Raw genomic sequence first — 21,764 nt, 5'->3', positions numbered from 1 at the left:
GAAATGTATGCTGAACAAGCAGACATTGCAAGCCATAAATAATCCCTTAAAGGGCTTCCTGGGCCTGGACCAGCCCCAGATAGGTCAAACAATCGCAAGTGGTCAGCCCCAAACACATACATTAGTGCAACACTAAATATTGGCTCAGTAGGGTGTGTGTGTGTGTGTGTGTGTGTAACAGTAATGATTATAGACGAGATCATGGACTTGAGAAGGAGTGGCAGGGGTCATGGGAGGATATGGGGGAGGAAGAGGGGTGGAAATGATGTAAATACAGTAATCATGTATGAAATCCCCAAAGTGAATTTTTTTAATCTCTGGGAAGATGATTGGCAAGCAAGCATCTTCCGTCTGACTCAAGCCCAGGAGGCTGCAAGTGATTATTTGACACCCACATTGAGAGCTGGGGAGGCCTGATGAAATGGATGAAAATTCCCTCTTCTCTCCCTTCCTCTGAACAGTCCAGGGAGGGAGGCTGCACCCACCCACCCGCATCTAGCCTCAGGCTTCTAAGCCTGCTGCTCTCTGGCAATGTCTCTGGGGCAAGACCGTAGTAACCAGACCCAAATGGAGTCGATATGGGCTCTGAAATCCCCAGGGAAGGTTGCTAGTGAGTGTGGGAGAAGGAAGAGGAGCTGATCTCTGAGCAACAGTCTGAGGGTGACAGTATGTCCGTCTGGAGGAAGACAGGCTTCCCCTGTGTCACATTTGCCGATCTGTAAGGGAATGAGGCCGAGGGGGATGAGCGTAACCTGGGTGCTGCAGAGAAAAATAGGTTCTGCACACAGACTTTCGACCAGTCATGGAGGCTGTCTGGTAGTGGTGATGTCTGAGTTGGAATTTAAAGCATAAATACAGGTAGAAATAGTGGAAAGTCTTCGCTATGATGGAGATGGAGCATACACAAACTCCCGATAAGCTGTTAGAAAAGCACATGGCTCACCATGAGTGGACGTGCCAGTGGTAAGGGTCAAATATTATGCTTTCAGTGTTCCCACCAAAATCATATTGAAATTCAATCTTTGGGGCCTGGGAAGAGCCATAAGAAAGTGCTTGCCTTGTAAACATGTGGACCAGGTATGAGCCTATGAAACTATGTCCAAAAAAGAAAGGAAGGAAGAAAAAAGGAAGGGAGAGAGAAAGGAACGAAGGAAGGAAGGAGGGAGGGAGGGAGGGAGGGAGGGAGGAAGGAAGGAAGGAAGGAAGGAAGGAAGGAAGGAAGGAAGGAAGGAAGGAACCAAACATGGTGGAACATTCTTGTAATCTAGCATGGGACAGGTGCTGACCTAGGCTACTTAGATGTTTCTAGGCTAATGGGAGAATCTGTCTCAAAAAAAAAAGTGGATGCTCCCGAGGAAGGACATCTAGGGTTGTCTCCTGGCCTCTACACATGTATACACATGCACATACACAAAAGAAATTTAATATTCTTTATGTATTAAGAGGTGGGACCAGATAGGACCTTGAAGAGTGATTAGGTGGCCAGGGCTTTGTCCTCCTAATGGACTATTTCATTCGTAAATTAAGGAAGTGATGGGTTCTCTTAGAATTGGGTGTCTTTTAAAAAGCAACTTAGTTCTAGCTTTGCTACATACCCCTCACTTCCCTTTCTAAGCATGGACATGTGATGACCTGAGCCGCTAGCAAAAGGTCTTCATCAGGTCTGACTCTTCGGTGTGGGGTCTCCCATGCTCCGGAACTATGAGTTGGTTCAACCTCTATTGCTTACAGCCTATTCAGTCTTTGGCACTTGGTTATAGCAATAGCAAGTGGACCAACACGACCATGACGCTTTGGTTGTCTGTAGGCCTCGTGCCCCTGTCCTGCTGCTGAGTGACGGTTATCTCAGCACTGGAGGATTCCAGGATGGGCGACACCATATGCAAATATGCAGTGACCCTAGTCTTGCCACAGCTGGAGAGGGTGTTAGATGTACGGATCAGCATCCCCCGCTGGGAAGGGATGGAAGGCAACCAGCTCTAGGGATGATGGCCCAAAGCACAGTCCAGACAGGATCCTGTGGTAACTTGTCATCACTGCAAGCTGTGTGAAACATCTGGAAAGAGGTGACAGCGTGACTTGGTATTTTCTTTCTGGGAGGCAATGGGCCAGATGAGTAAATGTTTGAATAATCTTCTACCTGGAAAGTTCTCTTTGAGGAATTTACCCAAAGGAAATCATTAAAGATGAGGAAAAGACTTTACCTCAGCGATGCTTCCTACTTAGGGAATAACAGGAAACAGTGTGAATGACCAATCTGCCCCCCACCTCAGGTCTCCTAATGACTAGCAGCCTGCTGTTGGGTGCTCTCTAGCGACTGCAGTCACTGCTAGAGTAAAAATGGAAAATTCCCACAGATGTTGTTTGTCCATGGGCAAAGTTGCTGTTTGAAACATTTTGCTAGCTCATGGAAGACTCGGAGAAACAACAACAGAAGATGCTCATCATGTCTCTGCTCCAGTTCTTTGGCTTCTCGGTGATAAGGGATGTATATTATTTCTTCTAGAAAGGAAAAGACCCAGTTTAATTGTGGCCTAAACACAAAACTAAAGCTGGAGGCAGCAAGGACTTGGGGAGAGCCAGTGTTCACCAAGGGCGAGCCTGGGAGGTTCTGTCAGTCTTTTACCATTTCCCTCAAGGTTCTAAGGCATGGAGCTGCTCTTATCACAGTTCTCTCATTTAAAGCAGGAAGACGGGCATGAGAAGATGCCAGTGACATTTCCTCACTACTAGAAAGCAACAGCTGACACCCTAGTCTCCAGCAGATTGCTTATATTTCACAGCTTCAGTGAATTCACAGGGACATAGCAGCAAGGGAGGCAGCAAGGGAGTCAGTCCCGGAAATGCAGACTCCAGCAAAGGCTATGGGATTAGCATAGCAGGTTTTCTGATGATGACTCAGGACAAGGTACACCAGTCCTTTGAACAAAATCCAGAAATGGAACGACAGAGCAGTAAAAAATGACTATTCAGAGAGCAGCCAAGCCTGCCACACCTTAGGGAAAGAAGGGGGCAATCCCAGATCAGTGCCCCTGATTTTTGAAAAGCCTATGGAGGACTGAAGACTTGGAGCTATTAGAATAACTGATTTAAACCCAGATTTCTGCGTCATCCTGCTATTTTAGGGACTGCTACTGGAGTGAGAGGGAAGGAGGAAAGGGTGTGGGTCCAGGGTCTCAGTCTTCAACACAAACACCTTCCTTTTGTCTGAACATTAACCTGAGTGTACACATAAAATTCTGCTAAATTTTATATGTGTGTATTTATCTGCATATATGTGTTTTACATGTATATATTTATTTAATATATATATATACATATATGAAAATTATCTAGACGTCTACCTAATAGGGATTTTAAAGTGGTGGTTTCTGAAACTTAAGTCTATACTTAAAATATTTTTAAGGGGCTGAGTATGGTGACACTCGCCTTTAATCCCAGCACCGGGGAAGCAGAGGCAGGTGGATTTCTATGAGTTCCAGCCCAGCTTGGTCTACACAGCATATTCATGCTAGCTTCTATACATAAGACTCTGTCTCAAAAGGAAATTCTTTTTCTCTTGCCAGGTATGGTGACACACACCTTCAATTCTAACACAGGAAGCAGAGGCAGAGGCAGGCCAGCAGGTTCAAGGCTAGTCAGGGTTTCATAGTAAGACCCTATTTAAAAATAAAGCAAAACACCACCTACATAATCTATATTACAGACTACCCTAGTAACTTGCAGTAGTCATGAGTGGACTCACGATGATAATAGTACAGTCGCCAGAATATATCTGTCAACAGCCCTCCCTGGTCAGAGCAAACATGTGTGATAGTTCTAATGTCACAGTTCACTCATTTATCATAATTTTCACGTGAACTAATTCACTCTATGTATATATACATGCTAATAAATGGGTTCCTGTTCAGGTAAACGCGCATAAGCATATGAGTATGTGTACATGCATGTGCTGTGGAAGCTAAGGCGACAGCCTCAGTTCTATCCTTTGGGGCCATCTACTTTATATTTTGAGGGAGACTCTCTCACTGCTCTGGAGATCACCAATTGGGCTAGATTGACTGGCCAGTAAGCCCAGGATTGCACCTGTCTCTGACTCCCCAGTGCTGGGATCCCAAGTAAGTTACCACCATGCCTGAGTTTTTTGCATGGGTCCCAGGGCTTGAACTCAGTGTCTCATGCTTGCATGCAAGCACTGTACTGACTGCACTTCCCCAGTTCCCTGGTATTAAGTTTAACACCCATTGCACATTTACATTAACAGTCTGGCCCCACGGGCATTCAGTTCATGACTCCCGGATGTACGTGGGTGTTAACAGCTCTCTGTGGGTCATGGGTCGTTTTTAATTTTTCTTTTTCCTGGTCTGTCTTTTCTAATTTTGATAAAATAAACAGACATGGCTTTTGTAATAAGGGGGAAAGACGCCGTTTTAATTAAAAAGTAATAACCATGTGGCCTGTGACCTTGTGGGCTCCCACAGTCCCCACTGAGCCTGGCTCTTCTGGGCCTCTGCTCTTCCTGCCTCCCCAGCGTGCCTCAAATGTGCAGCCAAGTGAGTAGCGGGGTCCCTGCCCTGCCTCATCCTGTCCTATGAGTGGAGCCAGGGCTAGACACTTCTGAGGAGCAGGGCCCTCCTGGAAAGGCTCTGAAGCCCAGCTGGGGTCTGAGGGTTTCCAAACGCCAAGATCAAATGTGGGGATGCTGTGCCTGGCAGCGCAATGGCTGCGCTCTGTCCGGAGCTGTTGATAGATATACGGCTTCACACTAATGCGCTGTTATCACGGTGCATCCACCCTCGGCTACTGCAACTCAGCAGCACATCTGGCTTAAATCTTTCCTTATTATGACCTAAAAAAAAAAGTAAGAACTGAAGTCCCAGTCACCCCTTAACACCTCGTGTCCCTCCCTCCTTCTTCTCCCTTCCCTTCCTTTCTTGCCTCTGCCCCCACCCTGCCTTTTCTCTAGCACGCCAGAAACTTCAAGAAACTTTGAGGGAGGACTTTAGAAACTACCCAGAGTCCTCTTGTCCCCACTTTACAGATGATGGCACCGAGGTCCAGGAAGAGCCAGCCCTGGCTTGTCATATCCATTCTTACTGAGCAGCTAGGTGACGTGGAGTAAGCAGCCAGACCCCTTAGGTTCCTGATCTAAGGACAGAAAGGTGCTGCCAGGCTGTATTAGTCGCTTTTCTATTGTGTGATAAACACCGTGATAGGGCGCACAACTTACAGAAGGAAGAGTTTACCTGGGCCTTACGGTTGTAGGGGATAAGAGTACATCACCATCATGGTGGGGAGGGGATGAGGATGGGGGCAGCAGCAGGTGGACAGGATGATGCTGGAGCAACAGCTGAGAGCTCACATCCCAGCTCACAAACAGGAAGCAGAATGTACACTAGGGATGGTGGCAGAATTTTGAAGCCTCAGAGTCTGCCCCCATGCCATCCAACAGGCCACACCTGATCCTTCCCAAACAATTCCATCAACTGGGGACCAAGCAGTCAAACATGGGGGGCATTCTCATCCAAACCACACCATGTGTGTCTTGGATTAGCATCTTCCTAAAAGTCCCTGTGTTGAAGGCTTGGTCCCCAGAATGGTACTGCTGCTGCCAGTGTGGGGTGGGCTAGTGAGGGGTCTTTAGATCCCTGGGGTGTGTACCGCTCTCTTAGTCTTTCTTCTGCTTCCTGGCTCAAAGCCTATGCAGTTTGCTTTGACATGGCTGCCCCCATGATGTCCCATCGCTTGATCAGGGGCCCTAAGCAACAGGACCATAAAGCTAGGCTGCAATCCCCAAAACCATGAGCAGGAAGGCATCTTTCTTTTTATAAATTCATTAGCACCAGATACTTCATTTCAGTAGCAAAAGCTGACTAACCCAGGTTCCCTACAACCAGCATCACAGCCCTCAAGACGGCCAGGAAAAACTAGGCGGAGAGTGATGGAGGAAGGTCATTGGTTAAATAAAAAGAAACTACTTGGCTCTCATTGGTTAGGAGATAGGTGGGAGGAGTAAACAGAACAAAACGCTGGGAGGAAGAGGAAGTGAGGTCAGACTCTCCTCTAGGGAGCAGACACCTCAGCAGAGATGCCATGCTTCGCTCCCCGGGCAGATGCAAGCAATGAAGCTCCGACCTAGAATCTTCCCGGTAAGACCGGTGCTCACAGATTATTAGAGATGGGTTGATCGGGATATCAGAATTAGCCAGTAAGGGCTAGAGCAGAATGGCCAAGCAGTGATTAAATGAATACAGTTTGTGTGTTGTTATTTCGGGGCAAAAGCTAGCCGAGCAGGCGGCTGGGGTGTTGGGGGTGCAGCCCCGCCGCTCATATTACTACAGGAGAGAGACCAGGGAGGCAGACGTTAGGATCTGGAGTTATTGCACAAGGGTTCCTAGCTCACTGGAAGATCTGTTAAATCTTCCCAGAATCAAGTCCTCTTACTTCTAATCATGGTTTATTATGCATTTGGGAAGAAGCTCTGGGGACACAATAGTGGCTTTTAACAGCCTTTGTGCTGCACTGGATGCTTTATGAATACCTCATGAGGCTTTCCTCGGGGGACATCCCATGGCTCTGGCCTCTCCAACATCCTGGGTCTCCTCTGCACCCGAAGGTTTCACCTGCCCAGCTTCATACTAGGGTCTCTCAGGGCCTCCTTCAGAGACACACATTGGCTAGCCATGCAGTGATGCTCTGAAGCTATGGAGGGAGACACAGTGATCCTCCCAGCCTTGCATCTTTCATGCCTGTGAAACCATCGCCATGTGGACAATGCTGTCCAGTTCTGCTGTCAGCCTGGCCACCCCTGAACCACAGTGCAGCGGTCCCTGTGTGTCGACCCTAGGGAAACACCTCCCAGGCACTCGCTTTCCAGGAGCAGGGACCCTTTAGGCATTCTGAGCTTAGACTCCTTTCAAACTATTTTGGTTTTTCACATGTTGGAGCCTTTGATGGGCAGGGTCTTGCCCTGGGCTCCTTTCTTACTGCCCCAGTGCAGAACACTCTAACAGTTATTATGCGCCTTGGCTGTTTTTTTTTTTTTTGGAACAACTACACTTTTAAAATGTGTTTCTGCCCTGCTTTCTGCTCTTCTTCGTCACTGTAGGCCTGGATATGTGCAGTAATAGTAGCCATGCCTCAGCCTGAACCTTCTATTATCTTGAAATTACCCCCACCTATTAGCCTGTTGCTTCTCACTTCATTCAGGCCCAGTTAAGCTCTCAAGCCGTAGATCAAATGCAGTCAGGTTCTTTGTCAGAATATAATTTGAATAGACTCCAGCCCTGTTTGTGATAGAGTCCTTCCTGTTCCCCATCTGAAACCTCGTGAACTGCACCACCCACTAGCTTTCCAAACTCCCACCAGAATGACCTTTTAAACTCTGCTTACAACATTCAAAAGTTTTTTTTTTCTTTCCCTATCCGAGAATTTCAGATTCTTCTACATTCCTCTTGCAAACCAGATCTAAAGGCCTAAGAACCACATGGTCAGGGTTACCATAGCAACAGCCTCACTTCTCAGCACCAATTTTCTGTATTAATTACGTTTCCTATTGTAATAAAACACTCTGACTAAAGAGACTTAAGGGAGAACGGGCTTATTCTGGCCCACAGTTCTGAGAATCGTTCAGTCATTGTGGGGAATACATCTGTCTTTGTTGTTGTTGTTGTTTTGAGACAGGATTTCTCTATGTGACAGTCTTGGCTGACTTGGAACCCACTTTGAAGACCAATCTGGCCTCGAACTCAGAGATCTGCCTGTCTCTGCCTCCCAAGAGCTGGGATTAAAGGTGTGCACCACTATCACCCAGAGACATCGTTATTTTTTTTTTTTTGGAATTTTTGAGACAGGGTTTCTCCGTAGCTTTTTTTGGTTCCTGTCCTGGAACTAGCTCTTGTAGACCAGGCTGGCCTCGAACTCACAGAGATCCGCCTGCCTCTGCCTCCCGAGTGCTGGGATTAAAGGCGTGTATCACCACCGCCTGGCTGACATCATTATTCTTTTTCCTCACTTTTTAATATATCCATCCTAGTATGTGTGAAGTGACACCTGACTGTGGTTCTGATTAATATTACCTTACTTATTAATGATGCTAAACATTTTCAAGTGTATATTAGACACTTCTGTATTTTCTTTGAAATATTATGTACTAAAATTCTATTCCCGTTTTGAATTGGTTTACCTATTTTTTGTCATTGGTGTTGAGCTGTAAAAGTTCTGTATATATTCTAGGCATTATACCGTTATCAAATACAATGGTAAAATATTTTCTCTTTGTGTGTTTTCTTTTTATTTACTTTGTGGTATACTTTGAATTTAAAATGTTTACAGTTTTCTTCAATTGGTTGGATGTATTTGGTGTTGTATTTATTGCATAGTGATAAGACATACTCCCCAGCATTATTTTGAGAGTTTTATTGTGTTAGTTTTCAGAGTGAAGATCTGCATCCTGTGTGTGCATGTGTGCATATGTGTGTGAGCATACATGCATCTGTGTATGTATATGTGTGTGTTGAGCTAAAGAGAGACCCACCTTCAATCCTTCCCACCTGGTTTTTCCAGCACTATTTACCTAAAAGACTGTCCTTTCTCCACTGAATTATGTTGATGTCTTCATCAAAATTCAATTGCTCATAAAAGTACAAGCTGTCTATTGTATTTCAATGATTTCTGTCCTTAAGCCAGCGACATACAGTCTCTGAAAACTTTGTAACAGATTTTGAAATACAGAATAAAGAATCTTCCAATGCTATCTCTTAAAGATTATGTTGGCCATTCTAGGTCTTGTGCATTTTCATATAAATTTTAGAATTGGCTTATCAGTATGTAAAATTTTTCAGCTGGGATTTCGACAGAAGTTGTATTGAAACTGTAGTCTGAGAATACAAATACCTTCACATGTACTCAGAATTCCTTTAGATGATATTTTGTATTTTTCAGTGTGCATGTCCTATTTCCTTAACTTTATTCCTAGGCATTTCATTCTAATTGTGTTCTTTTTAAATTTTTGGATCGCTCATTATTGGTACAAAGAAATATAATTGATTTTCGGGGCTGGAGAGATGGCTCAGTGGTTGGGAGAACTGATTGTTTTCCTAGAGAACCTGAGTTCAATTCCCAGCACCCACATGGGAGCTCGCGACTGTTTATTACTCCAAGATCTGACACCCTCATATAGACATACATCCACACCAATGCACATAAAATAAAAATAAATAAATAAATATAATTATTTTCATACTGATTTTGTATATTATACCTTGCCGAACTCTTACTTCTTTCATTTGTAAAGAGATTAATTTTTTCATATATATGAGTGTTCTGTCTGCATATCTGTCTGTGTACCATGTGCATATCTGGTGCCCGTGTAGACCAGAAGAAGGCTTCAAATCCCCTAGAACTGGAGTTACAGATCATTATAAGTCACGTGTAGGTTCTGAAAACTGAATGAGCAACAAGTGCTCTTAACCACTGAGCCAACTCTCCAGTCTCTAAACTCCTCTCTCTCTCTCTCTCTCTCTCTCTCTCTCTCTCTCTCTCTCTCTCTCTCTCTCTCTCTCTCCCTCCCTCCCTCTTTCTCTCTTCTCTATGTGTGTATTTATCTTTATCTCTCTGTCTGTCTGTCTGTCTGTCTCTATGTCTCTTTCTCCTGTAGGGTGTCTGTGTGTGTGTGTGATCCTTGGAATTGTCTACAAGATCATGACGATGTTATCTACAAATAGAAATACTTTTATTTATTCCTTTCCAATCTGGGTGCTTTTTATTTCTTTTATGCTGCTATTGTTGTACAAGTTGTTTCTTTATAGATTATATGCTGCCAGCAGAGACTTACAATCAGTTCTTTACATAATAATCTAGGATATATATATATATATAAGATAAAGGTACACAGGATATATATATACATATATATATGTATATATATATCCTGTGTACCTAATATGTATATATATATGTATATATATATATCCTGTGTACCTTTATCTTTGAAATGGAGTTAAGATAGTTTTGTGTCCTTTCATTTAATCAAAGAATTCTCTAGGTTTTTGTTTTGTTTGTCTGTTTGTTTTTGTTTTGTTTTTGCTTGGTTTCCGCCTGCTTGTTTGTACTGGGACCGGGGAATGAAACCATAGTCCTCCACATGCTACATAAGTTCTCTCCCATGGAACCACACCCCAGCCCTGTTTGATTGGTTTGGTTTGGTTTGGTTTGGCTTGTGACATGGTCTCACCATGTAGCTCAGGCTGGCCTTGAACTTGTGATCCTGATGCTTCAGCACCTCAAGTGTTGGGATTATAGCCACAAACTTAACACACCACACACGTGAAATAGGTATTTGTTTGTTTGTTTTGGTGTTCAGCATTGAACCAGGGTGATGGACCAACCTGTACAAGCCGTCTATTACTGAGTTACGACTCCAGCTCTTTGATGCTAACCACATTTTCTCTCCATGCTTTTGTTCCTCTAGAAATTTCTTCATTTTTCTTGCTTTCTAAATATACCATGTTTTTTACATTTTATTTATTTATTTTGTATCCATGTATAAGAGGCAGTATGTGCATGCCATGGCACCCGTGTGGAGGACAGATAGTGAGGGTGATTTTTCTCGTCGTGTGAGTCCCAGAGAAGGAGCTCAGGTCATCAGCCTTGGTGACAAGTGCCTTTACCTGTTGAGCCATCTTTCTGGCCCTGGATACATAATTCTTGATTGGCAATCTTTGTCTTTCAGTGCTTTGGGAATGTCACCGCTGACTTCTAGCCTGCTTGATTTCAGGAGGGAACTCAGCTGTTGAGCTTGTTAGACCCGTACTACTAGATGAACCACATCTTACTTTTTATTTTCAACAATTTCACTGTGATGTGTCCAGATAGGGAGCTCGGAATGTACTATTTAGACCCATTTATTTTTATTTTTCTTCAAATATTCTTTCTCTCCTAGGAAGGCCATGGTGTGTGTGATTATGTCCCGCAGATCTTCACAGTTCTGTTCATTTTGTCGTTGTTGTTTTCTCTCTGATGCTCAGACATGGAAATCTCATTTGGCCTACTCAAGCTCCCCAATTTCCCCTTTTGCCAGTTTCAGTTTGCTGTTGCCCCCTTTTAGTGAACTTTTTATTAAATTACATTTTTCAAGTCCCAAATTATCACCTACTCCTTTTTAAAGCACCTTGCAACCCTTTATTATTATTGCCTCTTTAATGAGACATCATTCTACTTTACCTTGGCTCTTCATAAGTAATTTCTTTGGTTCTCTGACTGTATTTTAAATATATTACTTTAAGTATTTGTCTGGGAAAGTCTGACACCTATGCTTCCCCAGAGACGCTTTCTGTTGATTGCTTCCCCCACTGCGAGTCTTCTGCAGTTTGTTGTTTCTTCTTATGCTTGCTCATTTTTTTGTTGTTGTTGTTGAAACCTGGAGTTTTTATATAACATAGTGTAGATACCCTAGGTGCTAGCTGGGTTCCCCTCCCCTGCATGTGTTGCTTGCCGCAGTGACTTCTTGGGACATATTCGGAAAGGGTTGCATCCTTCTGTGAGTATGGTACTGAGATTTCTACTCAGCTACTTTAGTGGTCAACCAATGACTGGGCAGAGATTTCCTAAAATACTCGAAACTTGTAAATCATCCTATCTATGAAGAGAGGTTCTTTGTGGATGCAGATTTGCTCTCAAAACTCAGCCAGGGACTTGGTTACCTGTTGGGCTATCATTTCAATGCTTGTTTAGAGAGGAAATGAGCCCTTTGCTGGGCCTATGCATGATTGTGGGTACTGCACAGTCCTGCAAGCATATAGTCTTGTAGATTCCCAGTAACTGGTCTGAGCTTTCTGAAGCCCCCATGAAGTTTCTCATTCTCTAGTTATTCAATTTAAGTTTTTTGGTTAGTCTATTGTTCTCCCCAAATTTTATCTTCTACCAAAGTCATTCAAAAGTTGCACAATTGCTTACAAATGCTTTAGCAAACATTGCCCAGAGAAAAAGACATGAAAAAAGCCTTCTGTGCTGGGTAAGTTGGAAGTCAGGTAAAAAAAAAAAAAAAAAAAAAAAAAAACCAGTCTTGCAAAGTGGGGTCTTCCAGAGACTCACCAGGAAAAAATGCCTAATTACAATTCTTAGGCCCTGAAGGAACTTTTGCCCCCATCTGTCCGCCCCTTCTGGTGGCTGTCGGGATGATGTTTCATCATGGATGTGGTGTCGTTATCCAGAGCTATCACAACACTGGAAATGAGTTAAGGTCCACCAAGGCCACTGCCTCAGCTCACACTTAGCCTTCTTTCCTCGTGTATGTGTGTTCATATGTGTGTATGTATGTAGGTATATGAGTGTGCACATGTGGAGGCCAGAGGTCAACATCAGCTATCTTTTTCCATCACTCTTACTTTTTGGGACAGGGTCTCTCGCTGAACCTAGAGCTCATCTATAGACTGGCTGGTCCCAAAAGCCAAGGGATCTTTCTGACTCTGCCTTTCCATTTCTGGAGTTAGAGGCATCTGCCCTGTGCCCAACTTCTCACACGGGCGCTGGAGAGTCAAACTTAGGTCTTCAGTCTTACAAAACGAGCATTTTTTTAAACCAACTGAGCCATCTCCCTAGCCCCTTCACCTTCTTCTAGAAGTCCATCCCACCTGGGCAAATTCTGCTCTTCTCAGCTTTTCTGGGTCTTGGTTTCCTCCTCTGTAGAATGGGGCTACTAACTGATTTTCCTCCAGAGTTGCAAACCAAGACCCAGACAAGCTGAAAAGAGCAGAATTTGCCCAGGATAAGAAGCTGGAATCTCCAAGCCTGTAAGCCTGTCCCTAATGCTTGATGCCCAGCCCCCTACTCCTGTAAATTATAGATAACTATAGCTGTATAAGCTTTGTCTTGTCTGGTAGAATCTTTTTATTTCCCTGTGTGGAAAAACAGACGTGGCTTTTATAATTCAATCCCTTTAACAAGTTGTAACATCTGTGTGGGTCCCCCCGAGGTTTAACAGTGAGCTAAAATCTTACGATGTGGTTGTTTTCATAGCTCTGCAAGAGTTATGATCTTAGTTCCTTTTCCTGACAACTGTCTTTTAACAGGGCCGTAGAAACCAATGGCTGATTCTTACTAAAGTGGCCAAGGAAAGCGGCACCTCTATGCCTCCGGTTCCCCTTCACTGACGGGATTCTGGGAAGGGTGTACTTCCAGGATCAGAACATCAGAATTCCCTGAGGACTGCCTCTCCTGAAGTCAAATGAAGTGCAGAGCTGAAGGTCGTGGTGTGGACACAGCTTCGTGGGGTCTTGGGCCGAGGGCTCCCTGGAAAACTGAAAAAAACAAAGTAGTGTAATGATGTATGCCCCGCCCCCTCCCTGGGCATTTGGATGGATACTGGTGCCCTCTAGTGGCCTCCCTCACCTCTGCATGGGCCATTCTAAATCCCTGCAGGTGGAGGGGCTTTTCTTGCTTTTATTATTCCTCTGTTCCAGGTTGGTCTCTCTTCCCGATTCCTAGCCCTTCCTGGCCCCAACTGACGCCTTTAAAATAGCACTTTTTAAAGTGCTCCTTCTCGTTTTTCCTGCGTTGACCTCAGAATTCAGGCATGGGTTCCCGCAGGACGGGAGAGGCACTGGTAGAGGGACAGGCTTGCAGTGTGTGGTAGTTATTAACGCTGCTCTTTTTTGCCATGAGATAGCAACCCAACAGAAAGCCGCTTGAGGAGGTGAGTTTACTTTGTTTCGCTGTTTCCTTGAGAAGGCATGGTGGTGGGGCTGGCTTCTGTCTCTGGCCACAGGAGAGGATAGCACAATTAGCTCACAACACGGTTGATAAGGAGGCAGAGAAACTGGGCTAGCTTTGGGATGGGCCTCCCAGAAGCCTCTCCTTCCAAAGACTCCAAAGGTCTCCCACAAAGCACCACTAGCTGCGGACTAATTTAAACAGACGAACCTCAGGGTGAGGTGGGAAAGGGGAGACTTTTATATCTAAGCCATAATAGCGTTCTTTTTTAAAAAATCTTTTTATTATTTTAAATTTTATATTATATATATATGGGAGGTACGTGTGCGGGTGATGAAAACCAGAGTGTAGATACCCCTGGAACTGGAGTGACGGATGGTTGTGAACCACCTGATGTGGGCGCTGGGAATTGAACTCAGGTCCTCTGGAAGAGCAGTTTGTGCTCTTAACCACAGAGCCATCTCTCCAGTCTAATAACAGAATTCTTTAATTGTTTATGGTCTCTTAAATAAGCTAAGGCATTGGAGGATGGGTTCATTTGACTCCTAGTTCGTGCTGTTGTTGTAACTGTCAACTCGACACGCTCTAGAATCACCTGGAAGAGTCTTAGTGGGGAATTAACTGGGTAAGTTAGCCTGTGGGCGTGTCCATGGCACTTGACTTGATTGTTAATTGACGCAAGAAGACCCAGAGCACACTCAGTGGCACCTTCCTCTGGTTTTGAACCCTGGGATATACAAGAGCAGAGAAAGCCAGCTGAGTACTAAGCAAGCAAAAGTCCCTGTGCTTATCGTATCTCTCCTCTTAGCTGGACATGACGCTTTACGTGTCCATCTTGACTTCCCCACGATAATGCCAATCCTGGAAGCCGTTCCTATCCAGGAGTGAGGTGCTGCCACAAACACAGTCCTCCATCCGCATTAAAGACTGGCATGGTTGGTGCAAATGCCTTTGCTGTCCCACTCCTAGTTTCGGCTATATAAGCAAGGGTTAGGCTCTCTTCTCCAGCCAGCTGGGAGACACCCGCCTGTGCTGCAACGTTAGGCCCGTTTAAAGGAGCCTCTTGAATACTTTGCTTTTGTTTTGTTTTGTTTTGTTTTGTTTTTATTTTTATGAGACAGGGTTTCTTTGTAGCTTTAGAGCCTGCCCTGGAACTAGCTCTTGTAGACCAGGCTGGCCTCAAACTCACAGAGATCCACCTGCCTCTGCCTCCTGAGTGCTGGGATTAAAGGCATGTGCCACCACCGCCCGGCTATTTTTAAAAACAGGTATCTTAGTTACTTTTCTATTGCTGTGAAGAAACACAGGCTACTTAATGGCCAAAATCTCTTTTAAAAAGAAAACGTTTAATTAAGCTCTTGCTTACAGTTTCAGACAGTGAGTTCATGACCGTCATGGTAGGGACCACAGTGACAGGCAGGCCGGCATGACACTGGAGAAGGAGCTAGAGTTAACATGTTGAGACAACAACTATGTGTGTGTGTGGAAAGAGAGAGAGAGAGAGAGAGAGAGAGAGAGAGAGAGAGAGACTGACTGAAAATAGATGGCTTGGGATTCTGAAACTTCCAAGCTTGTCCATCCCCAGTGACACTCCTCTTCCAATAAGGCCATGCCTTCTAATCCTTCCCAACTGGGAATCAAGCATTCAAATCTATGAGCCTATGGGGGGGGCATTCTAATTCAAACTGCCACACAGGGTCTCCCTGTGTAGACCAGGCTGGACTCTGAGAAAGCCCCCCACCCCCGCTGCTTTCCATGTGCTGGGATTGAAGGTACGCCACCACACTCCTGCCTACTTTTAATCTTTAGCATTAATAGAGCAGGATGAACTGATAACATGAAGGGGTGGGCACAGATGCAGAAATGGCAAGAGATGTGCTGGAGAGCTCCAGAGAGTGGCCGATGGTGGGGAGCAGGGGGAAGTGACATTGGCCATGAAACACGACTGTAAAATTCTGCCCTCCGTGGCATGGTCATCATACCTCAAAATCAGAGCAGCTCTAATACCCACATGACTCTTACTGCGGCAGGAGAGCACAAGAGGAATTGTGGAAGCAAGAGAGGGGACCACAGCCCCTCCTGCACGCCAGAGTCTCATGAAAGCCTCTCGCTAGCTGGGACGCCAGAATTCCAGCACAGGTGAACATTGTTATTAAGGTGGCCACAGAGAAATCACAGTCCTTTCATATGTAGATTAAAGTAACAAAGGTCCAGGCTTGTAGCCAGAATGTATATGTCCTTGATCTGGGACTGCTAACTTTGCTTACTTACAATAAAGGTAGCCCGTCTCCTGCCTCCTGGAAATCTCATCAAGGGCAATCCTCTCAGGCGTCCATCAGGAGCCACCCTTAAAGATAGTGTCTTATTAAGGTTTCTTTTGCTGTGATGGAACAGCACAGCCAACAGCAGCTGGTTGCGGAAAAGGTTTGCTTCCATTGTGCGTCCACATCACAGTGCACCATGAAAGGAAGCCCAGGCAGGAACCTGGAGGCAAGGACTGATACAGAAACCGTGAAACAGTGCTGCTTACTTCATGGCTTTCTCCTCACGGCTTGCTCAGCCTACTTTCTTATAACACCCAGGACCACCAGTCCGGAGTCATCACTGCCCACAGAAAGCTGGGCCCTCCCACATCAATCATCAATCGAAATGCCCTGCAGCCTTGCCCGTAGGCCAATCTGTGGAAACATCTTCTCCACTGAGGTGTTCTCTTCCCAAGTGACTCCACCAGAATCCAATATATACTTCTTTTAGAGAGGTGGGGCGAGCTCTTCAACTCATCTTGGAGAAGCCTACATCCATGCTCTTGCGTGTGCCTTACTGTCTTCTGAGAATCCCTTTAACCCTAGGGCTTAAGCGTATGCTAAAATATCTTTATTAAATCCTAACCCTGACTTGTAAACTGTCTAGTCCTGAAATTCTTTTCTGTTTGGGCCCACGATGAGATCCCTAGAGGTCTAGAGGAACTGCTCAGGCTGCCGAGGGTGACAGTGGGGAGCCGTGCTCCTGTGGCCATACCTCATGCTCTGACACCCCATTGGCATTCTGAACTGGAAGAGGGTTAGCAATCACTTGAGAATCCAGCACTCCCCCACACGTGCCTCCTCTCTCTCTCTTCTCTCTCTCTCTCTCTCTTCTCTCTCTCTCTCTCTCTCTCTCTCTCTCTCTCTCTCTCTCTCTCTCTCTCCTCTCTCTTTCCACATACTCTACCCCCCCCCCATGTACACTGAGCCCTACTCCAGCTGGACATGGCCTCAGAAGGTGTTGTAGCATGCAGGAAGTAGAAGGCTAACTGAAGAAAGATTTCATCTATGCAGTTTTGGGGAAGTCATCACCCATGCTAACACGGGACTTTTCAGTAAAACAGCTGGTTCTATCCTGTAAGTAACCTTAATAGACCCACTGATTCCCCCAACATGGGTTTGGGTGGAATCATGTCTTTGGTATGTTTGTTGCTGGTACTGTACCAGGGATGAATAGAAAGAGACTCCTCGGGAAGTGTTACACTATCCAGCTGTTTCATAAGCACATTCTTTATTAAATCCCTTCCTGCTGGATGTGAAGCAACAAGGACGCTCATTCAGTGCTGGGGGTGAGGGGATGGAGTGGCATAACCATTTCATAAATCCATTTGGCAGTGTCTGATAAACATGGGCCAGTATAACACAAAGCAATCTCACTCCAAGGAGTTCTCTCAAGACTAAAGGAAGCATATGCCCACACCAAGACTGGTACATGAATGTTCACAGCAGCGCGATCCATTTGGCCTATGGAAACAGTCCAGATGTCTATTAATAAAGAAATGGGTACATTGGGCTACATCAGTACAACAATGTTATTAATCAGAAATAAAAACAAAAATGAGATTAGCACCTCCATCAGCATGGGCAAATCTCAGACATGCTGATGAAGATAGGCACAAAGAACTATGTATTTCATTCAGCCATAGCATAAGGGCTTCAAGCGAAAACTTAAAAATATTTGTCAAAAGATGCTATCAACAGATATTGGGGATGTAGCTAGGTTGGTAAAGTGCCGCTGCACAAACTCGAGGACCCAGGTTTGATCCTTGGTGTCTGCATAAGAAATCAGGCATGGTGGTGTGTAGTTATAATCACAGCATGAGAAAGAGAGACAGGCAGATGCCTGGGAGTCGCTGGCCAGTCAGCCTACTGATTCAGCAAGGCCCAGCTCCCATTGAGAGGCCCTGTCTCAAAAAACAAGGCAAATAATAGCTCTTAAGATAAACATTAGAAGCTATCCTCTGACCCCCAACACACACACACACACACACACACACACACACACACTCACAGAGAGAGAGAGAGAGAGAATAAAAAAAGCAACCTAAAGAAGGGGAGGGAGTATTTGTAAATCACACAGCTGATAGGGAAATAACACTCAAAACATATGGGGAAAATCCTGAAAAGTAATTCGAAAACAAGCCAGGGCATTTCTCCAAATAAGGGCCACACCAGAGGCTGTTCAGCCAGAGGGAAATGGAAATCAAAACCACAACGAATGCCATAATGAAACTAACACTGTGTCTCCTGAGAAAAGAATATCACCTCATTCCCATTAGGGTGGCTCCTGTTGGCAAAAATGTTGGCCAGATGTGAGCAGAGTGGAACCTTTATGTGCTGCATATGGGAATAAGAAGTAGTATAGACGCTGGGTAAACAGTGTGTGGGGCCTCAGAAGCTTAAAAATGGGGCATAGGGATGTAGCTTCCTTGGTAGAACGTTTGTCTAGAATGCAGCAAGCCCTGGACCCCAGCATCACATCAGCTGGGGACGGTGGCACACACTTGTAATTTCAGCACTCAGGAGGTGAAGGCAGGAGGAGCAGAAGTTCAAGGTCATTCATAATGACTTTGGGGCCAGCCTGGGATACACAAAACCCTGTTTCAAAGTAATTAAAAATAGAAATGTGATACGATGCAGCAATTCCATTTCTAGGCTTGAACCCCTCAGGGATGAAAAGCAGACTTGAAGTCATATAAGTGTGTCCACCCTGGTTCGTAGCTGTGTTGTCCATAAGAGTCAAATTTATAGAGATAGAAAGTAGAACAGTGGCTGCCACCCACGGAAAGAAGGAGATGTGGGAAGTGACTGTTTAATGAGCACAGGGTTTCAGTCTGGCAAAATGAAAAGCTTGGAGTTGAAGGGTGGTGAGTCTTACACAATCCGACTGCCCTTAGTGTCACTAAATTGTGTGATTACAAATGATTAAGATGGCAAATGAGTTCTGTTCTGTGTGTTTGGAAACAATACAAAGTCTTTGAAAGACTAATAGTATTACATTAAAATTATATTTCAAAAGAAAGTTGTCTGCTCTTGGTGTCAATTATATTGTAACCCCAGTGGCAATGGGGATGGGAAGTCTTGGCTTCTGGTCAGCCATTTGGTGGAAGGACAATATCTATGACATAGATGCCTCTGGAGAAGGTGGGTGGCTGAGCTGAAGCTGAGGGAGAAGGATGCTGCTCGGATTCCTCATTGCTCCCATTGCATGCCCTGTAGCTCATCTCTTAATAGTTTCCAAGGGAGCACAAAGCTTGGAATGTACACATTGCTCTCACTTGGCAACCAGGAACTGGTGGCTGCAGCCACCACCAAGTCCTTCCTGTCACCTTGTGCCCTTATCTGGCATGGGTCCTTTTCCACCAAGATAAACAGGGCATACCTGGTGAGGAGGCATCTCCCACCTGCTCCCTGTCACACAGGCAGACTGGGGCTCTTGCTGATGTAGGTAAGTTCACAGGAAGATCTGGATGGACCAGGGAGGTGCAGAGAACTTCTAGTCTAGAGAATCTTCTCACTTGTTCTCCATGGGTGGAAGATGCAGGGGACGGGGTGAGTGGAACACAGTCAGGCCCTTGCAGGTTGGTGCGGGGAAACAGAGCTCAGCTCCATTCTTTCAATGCACTAATGCGTTTCCCAAATTGACTGCTAAGACACAGACTTTCTAAGGCACAGATCACCATTAGCTGGGGATAGGAGGACCACAATAGACACCGTGCCCTGACCATCTCAGCAGTCACCTGTAAGCACCAAAGCCACTTCCTTGGAATTCTGTAACTCTCACCTGAGGGTTCTCCGTAATGCTAGAAGTAGCTCTTTCTTGAATGAAACATTCCCAGTACCCCAGTCTTGAGTTGGGACATCTCTGAGATCTTTCATACTCTCTCCTCACTGGTCCCCAGCAAGTGTGAGCCCCAACTGCCCACAGAGGCTTGCTCAGGCACCTCCTTTAGCCCACCCCTCCTGAGAGGTACTGGAAACTGCTCCCAAATAAGCCATTCAGAACGTCTTTCCCCAACAGGATCTCCTGAAGCCCAGGATGGCCTTGAACTCTTTACCCTCTGCCCCTTCCTCCCAAATACTGGGATTACAGACACAGGCCCCCATACCTTCAGCATCGACTTTGGGAGAAGTCCTGCTAAGATAGCCCCTGGTGTATAAAAGAAAGGGGAGGTGTGTGGCTGCAACTCACAATGACTTGCAGTGCGGAACCAAAGGATAGGAGAGAACTGACTGCTCGTGAATTAAGAGGCTGCGTTAAAAACAAAAACAAAGACAAAAAACAAACCAAGACAACAGGGAAGAAAAAAACTTAAACGCATTAATAAAGCTGACCAAAAGTCTAGCCTGCCCTTTATTATCATCATGAGGCAGCAATTCTAACCTACCTCAGTGATAAAATTCTCCCCTTACTGGTGCCGATAGCTTTCTCTGCTGCATGCTACCCCCTTGGCATGCCGCCAACTTCTGGAGCAGAATGTAGTTAAGATGAGAAGGAGATGAGAGGGGCGGTGCTGATTCTCCGGTCTCACAGGAGGAGCTTCACTTCACATCGCTGCCTTTGCACATTCTGGTCCCTTTCACAAGGAATTTTTTCTTTATTCTCCCATGAGAGCTCTGTGCAGTCAGTCATCGCTTTCTCCAAGAAACCCATCCTGACCCTCACATGCATGGACCACATGATTCCTGGGGCCTTGTGTAGGCCTCTGAGCACTTCCAAAATGGCAGTTTCACACTGGATTGCTTTTGTCTGTTTTGTTTTTTAAAAACCACTAGACAGCTCTATTAGGACCTGACAATGGCTTGTTCACCTAGGCACAAGAGCTGAGGGAAGTCAAGCTCTTATAGGCAGGAGAGCAGGGGGTGAAAGGACACTTGGAGGTGACATCAGAAAGGCGTAGGGTCTGTGGAGTAAGAGGGTGGCAGACCTAGAGTGGACTTTTCTTCTCCTTTGTGGTGGGAGTTCCGGTGGTTTGGACTTAAGGAACGTGATCTTCCCTGTGTGTTAACAGAATTTCTTTGGTTGCAGGCTGAAAACAGAGTAGCAGAAAAGGCTGGTGCCAGGTACCCAAGTGAAAAACAGTAATGGCTTGGGTCATGGTACCAACCAAGATGGGGAAAGTGACTTTATTTGACTACCAAAAGGTACTGAACTTGAAGAAACTTGGAGAAATAATAGGTGGTAAAAATCTTGACGGAGACAGACTAACAAGTGACTGACATTTGACTATTGGCTCACGGGCTCCGACAATGCTCTGATCTGGTTTGTCACTTGCAAAGGGAAGGTGGGTAATAGAATAGACCCCATGAATTTGTTAAAAAGGGGTGTAAAGGTTTTGGCACAGGATTTGGCATGCGATCTGCAAGTACAAAAGCTATCCTAGAAGCCAACTTACCAGCTCCCAGGAGCATCTAAACCACTTACTGGCTGACTGTGACACGGCCTCCAAATCTACAAAGTGCTAGAGTGCTGTCGTTAATACCAATTGCATACGAGATAATCTGGGGAGTTCAATAAATGCATCCAAGTTTAGCATATAGAATAAGGTGCTACGAGGCAAGCACTACAGGCACGCTAATAAATTACTATAAAAAAACAAACAAAAAAAAAACACCTAAACCAGATGGTCTCAGTTCTTCCCCAGCCTAGTACACACTCCACTTCACAGATGAGACGGCTGCTGTAGTTGGCAGCAAGGTGGCCTCTCTCCAGGCATGAACTGCCTAACACTTTGCGGTTGGCCTGCTGTA

This window comes from Microtus pennsylvanicus, chromosome 2 (genome assembly GCF_037038515.1).
Source record: "Microtus pennsylvanicus isolate mMicPen1 chromosome 2, mMicPen1.hap1, whole genome shotgun sequence".
Classification (NCBI taxonomy): domain Eukaryota; kingdom Metazoa; phylum Chordata; class Mammalia; order Rodentia; family Cricetidae; genus Microtus; species Microtus pennsylvanicus.
This window is presented reverse-complemented; position numbering follows the sequence as displayed.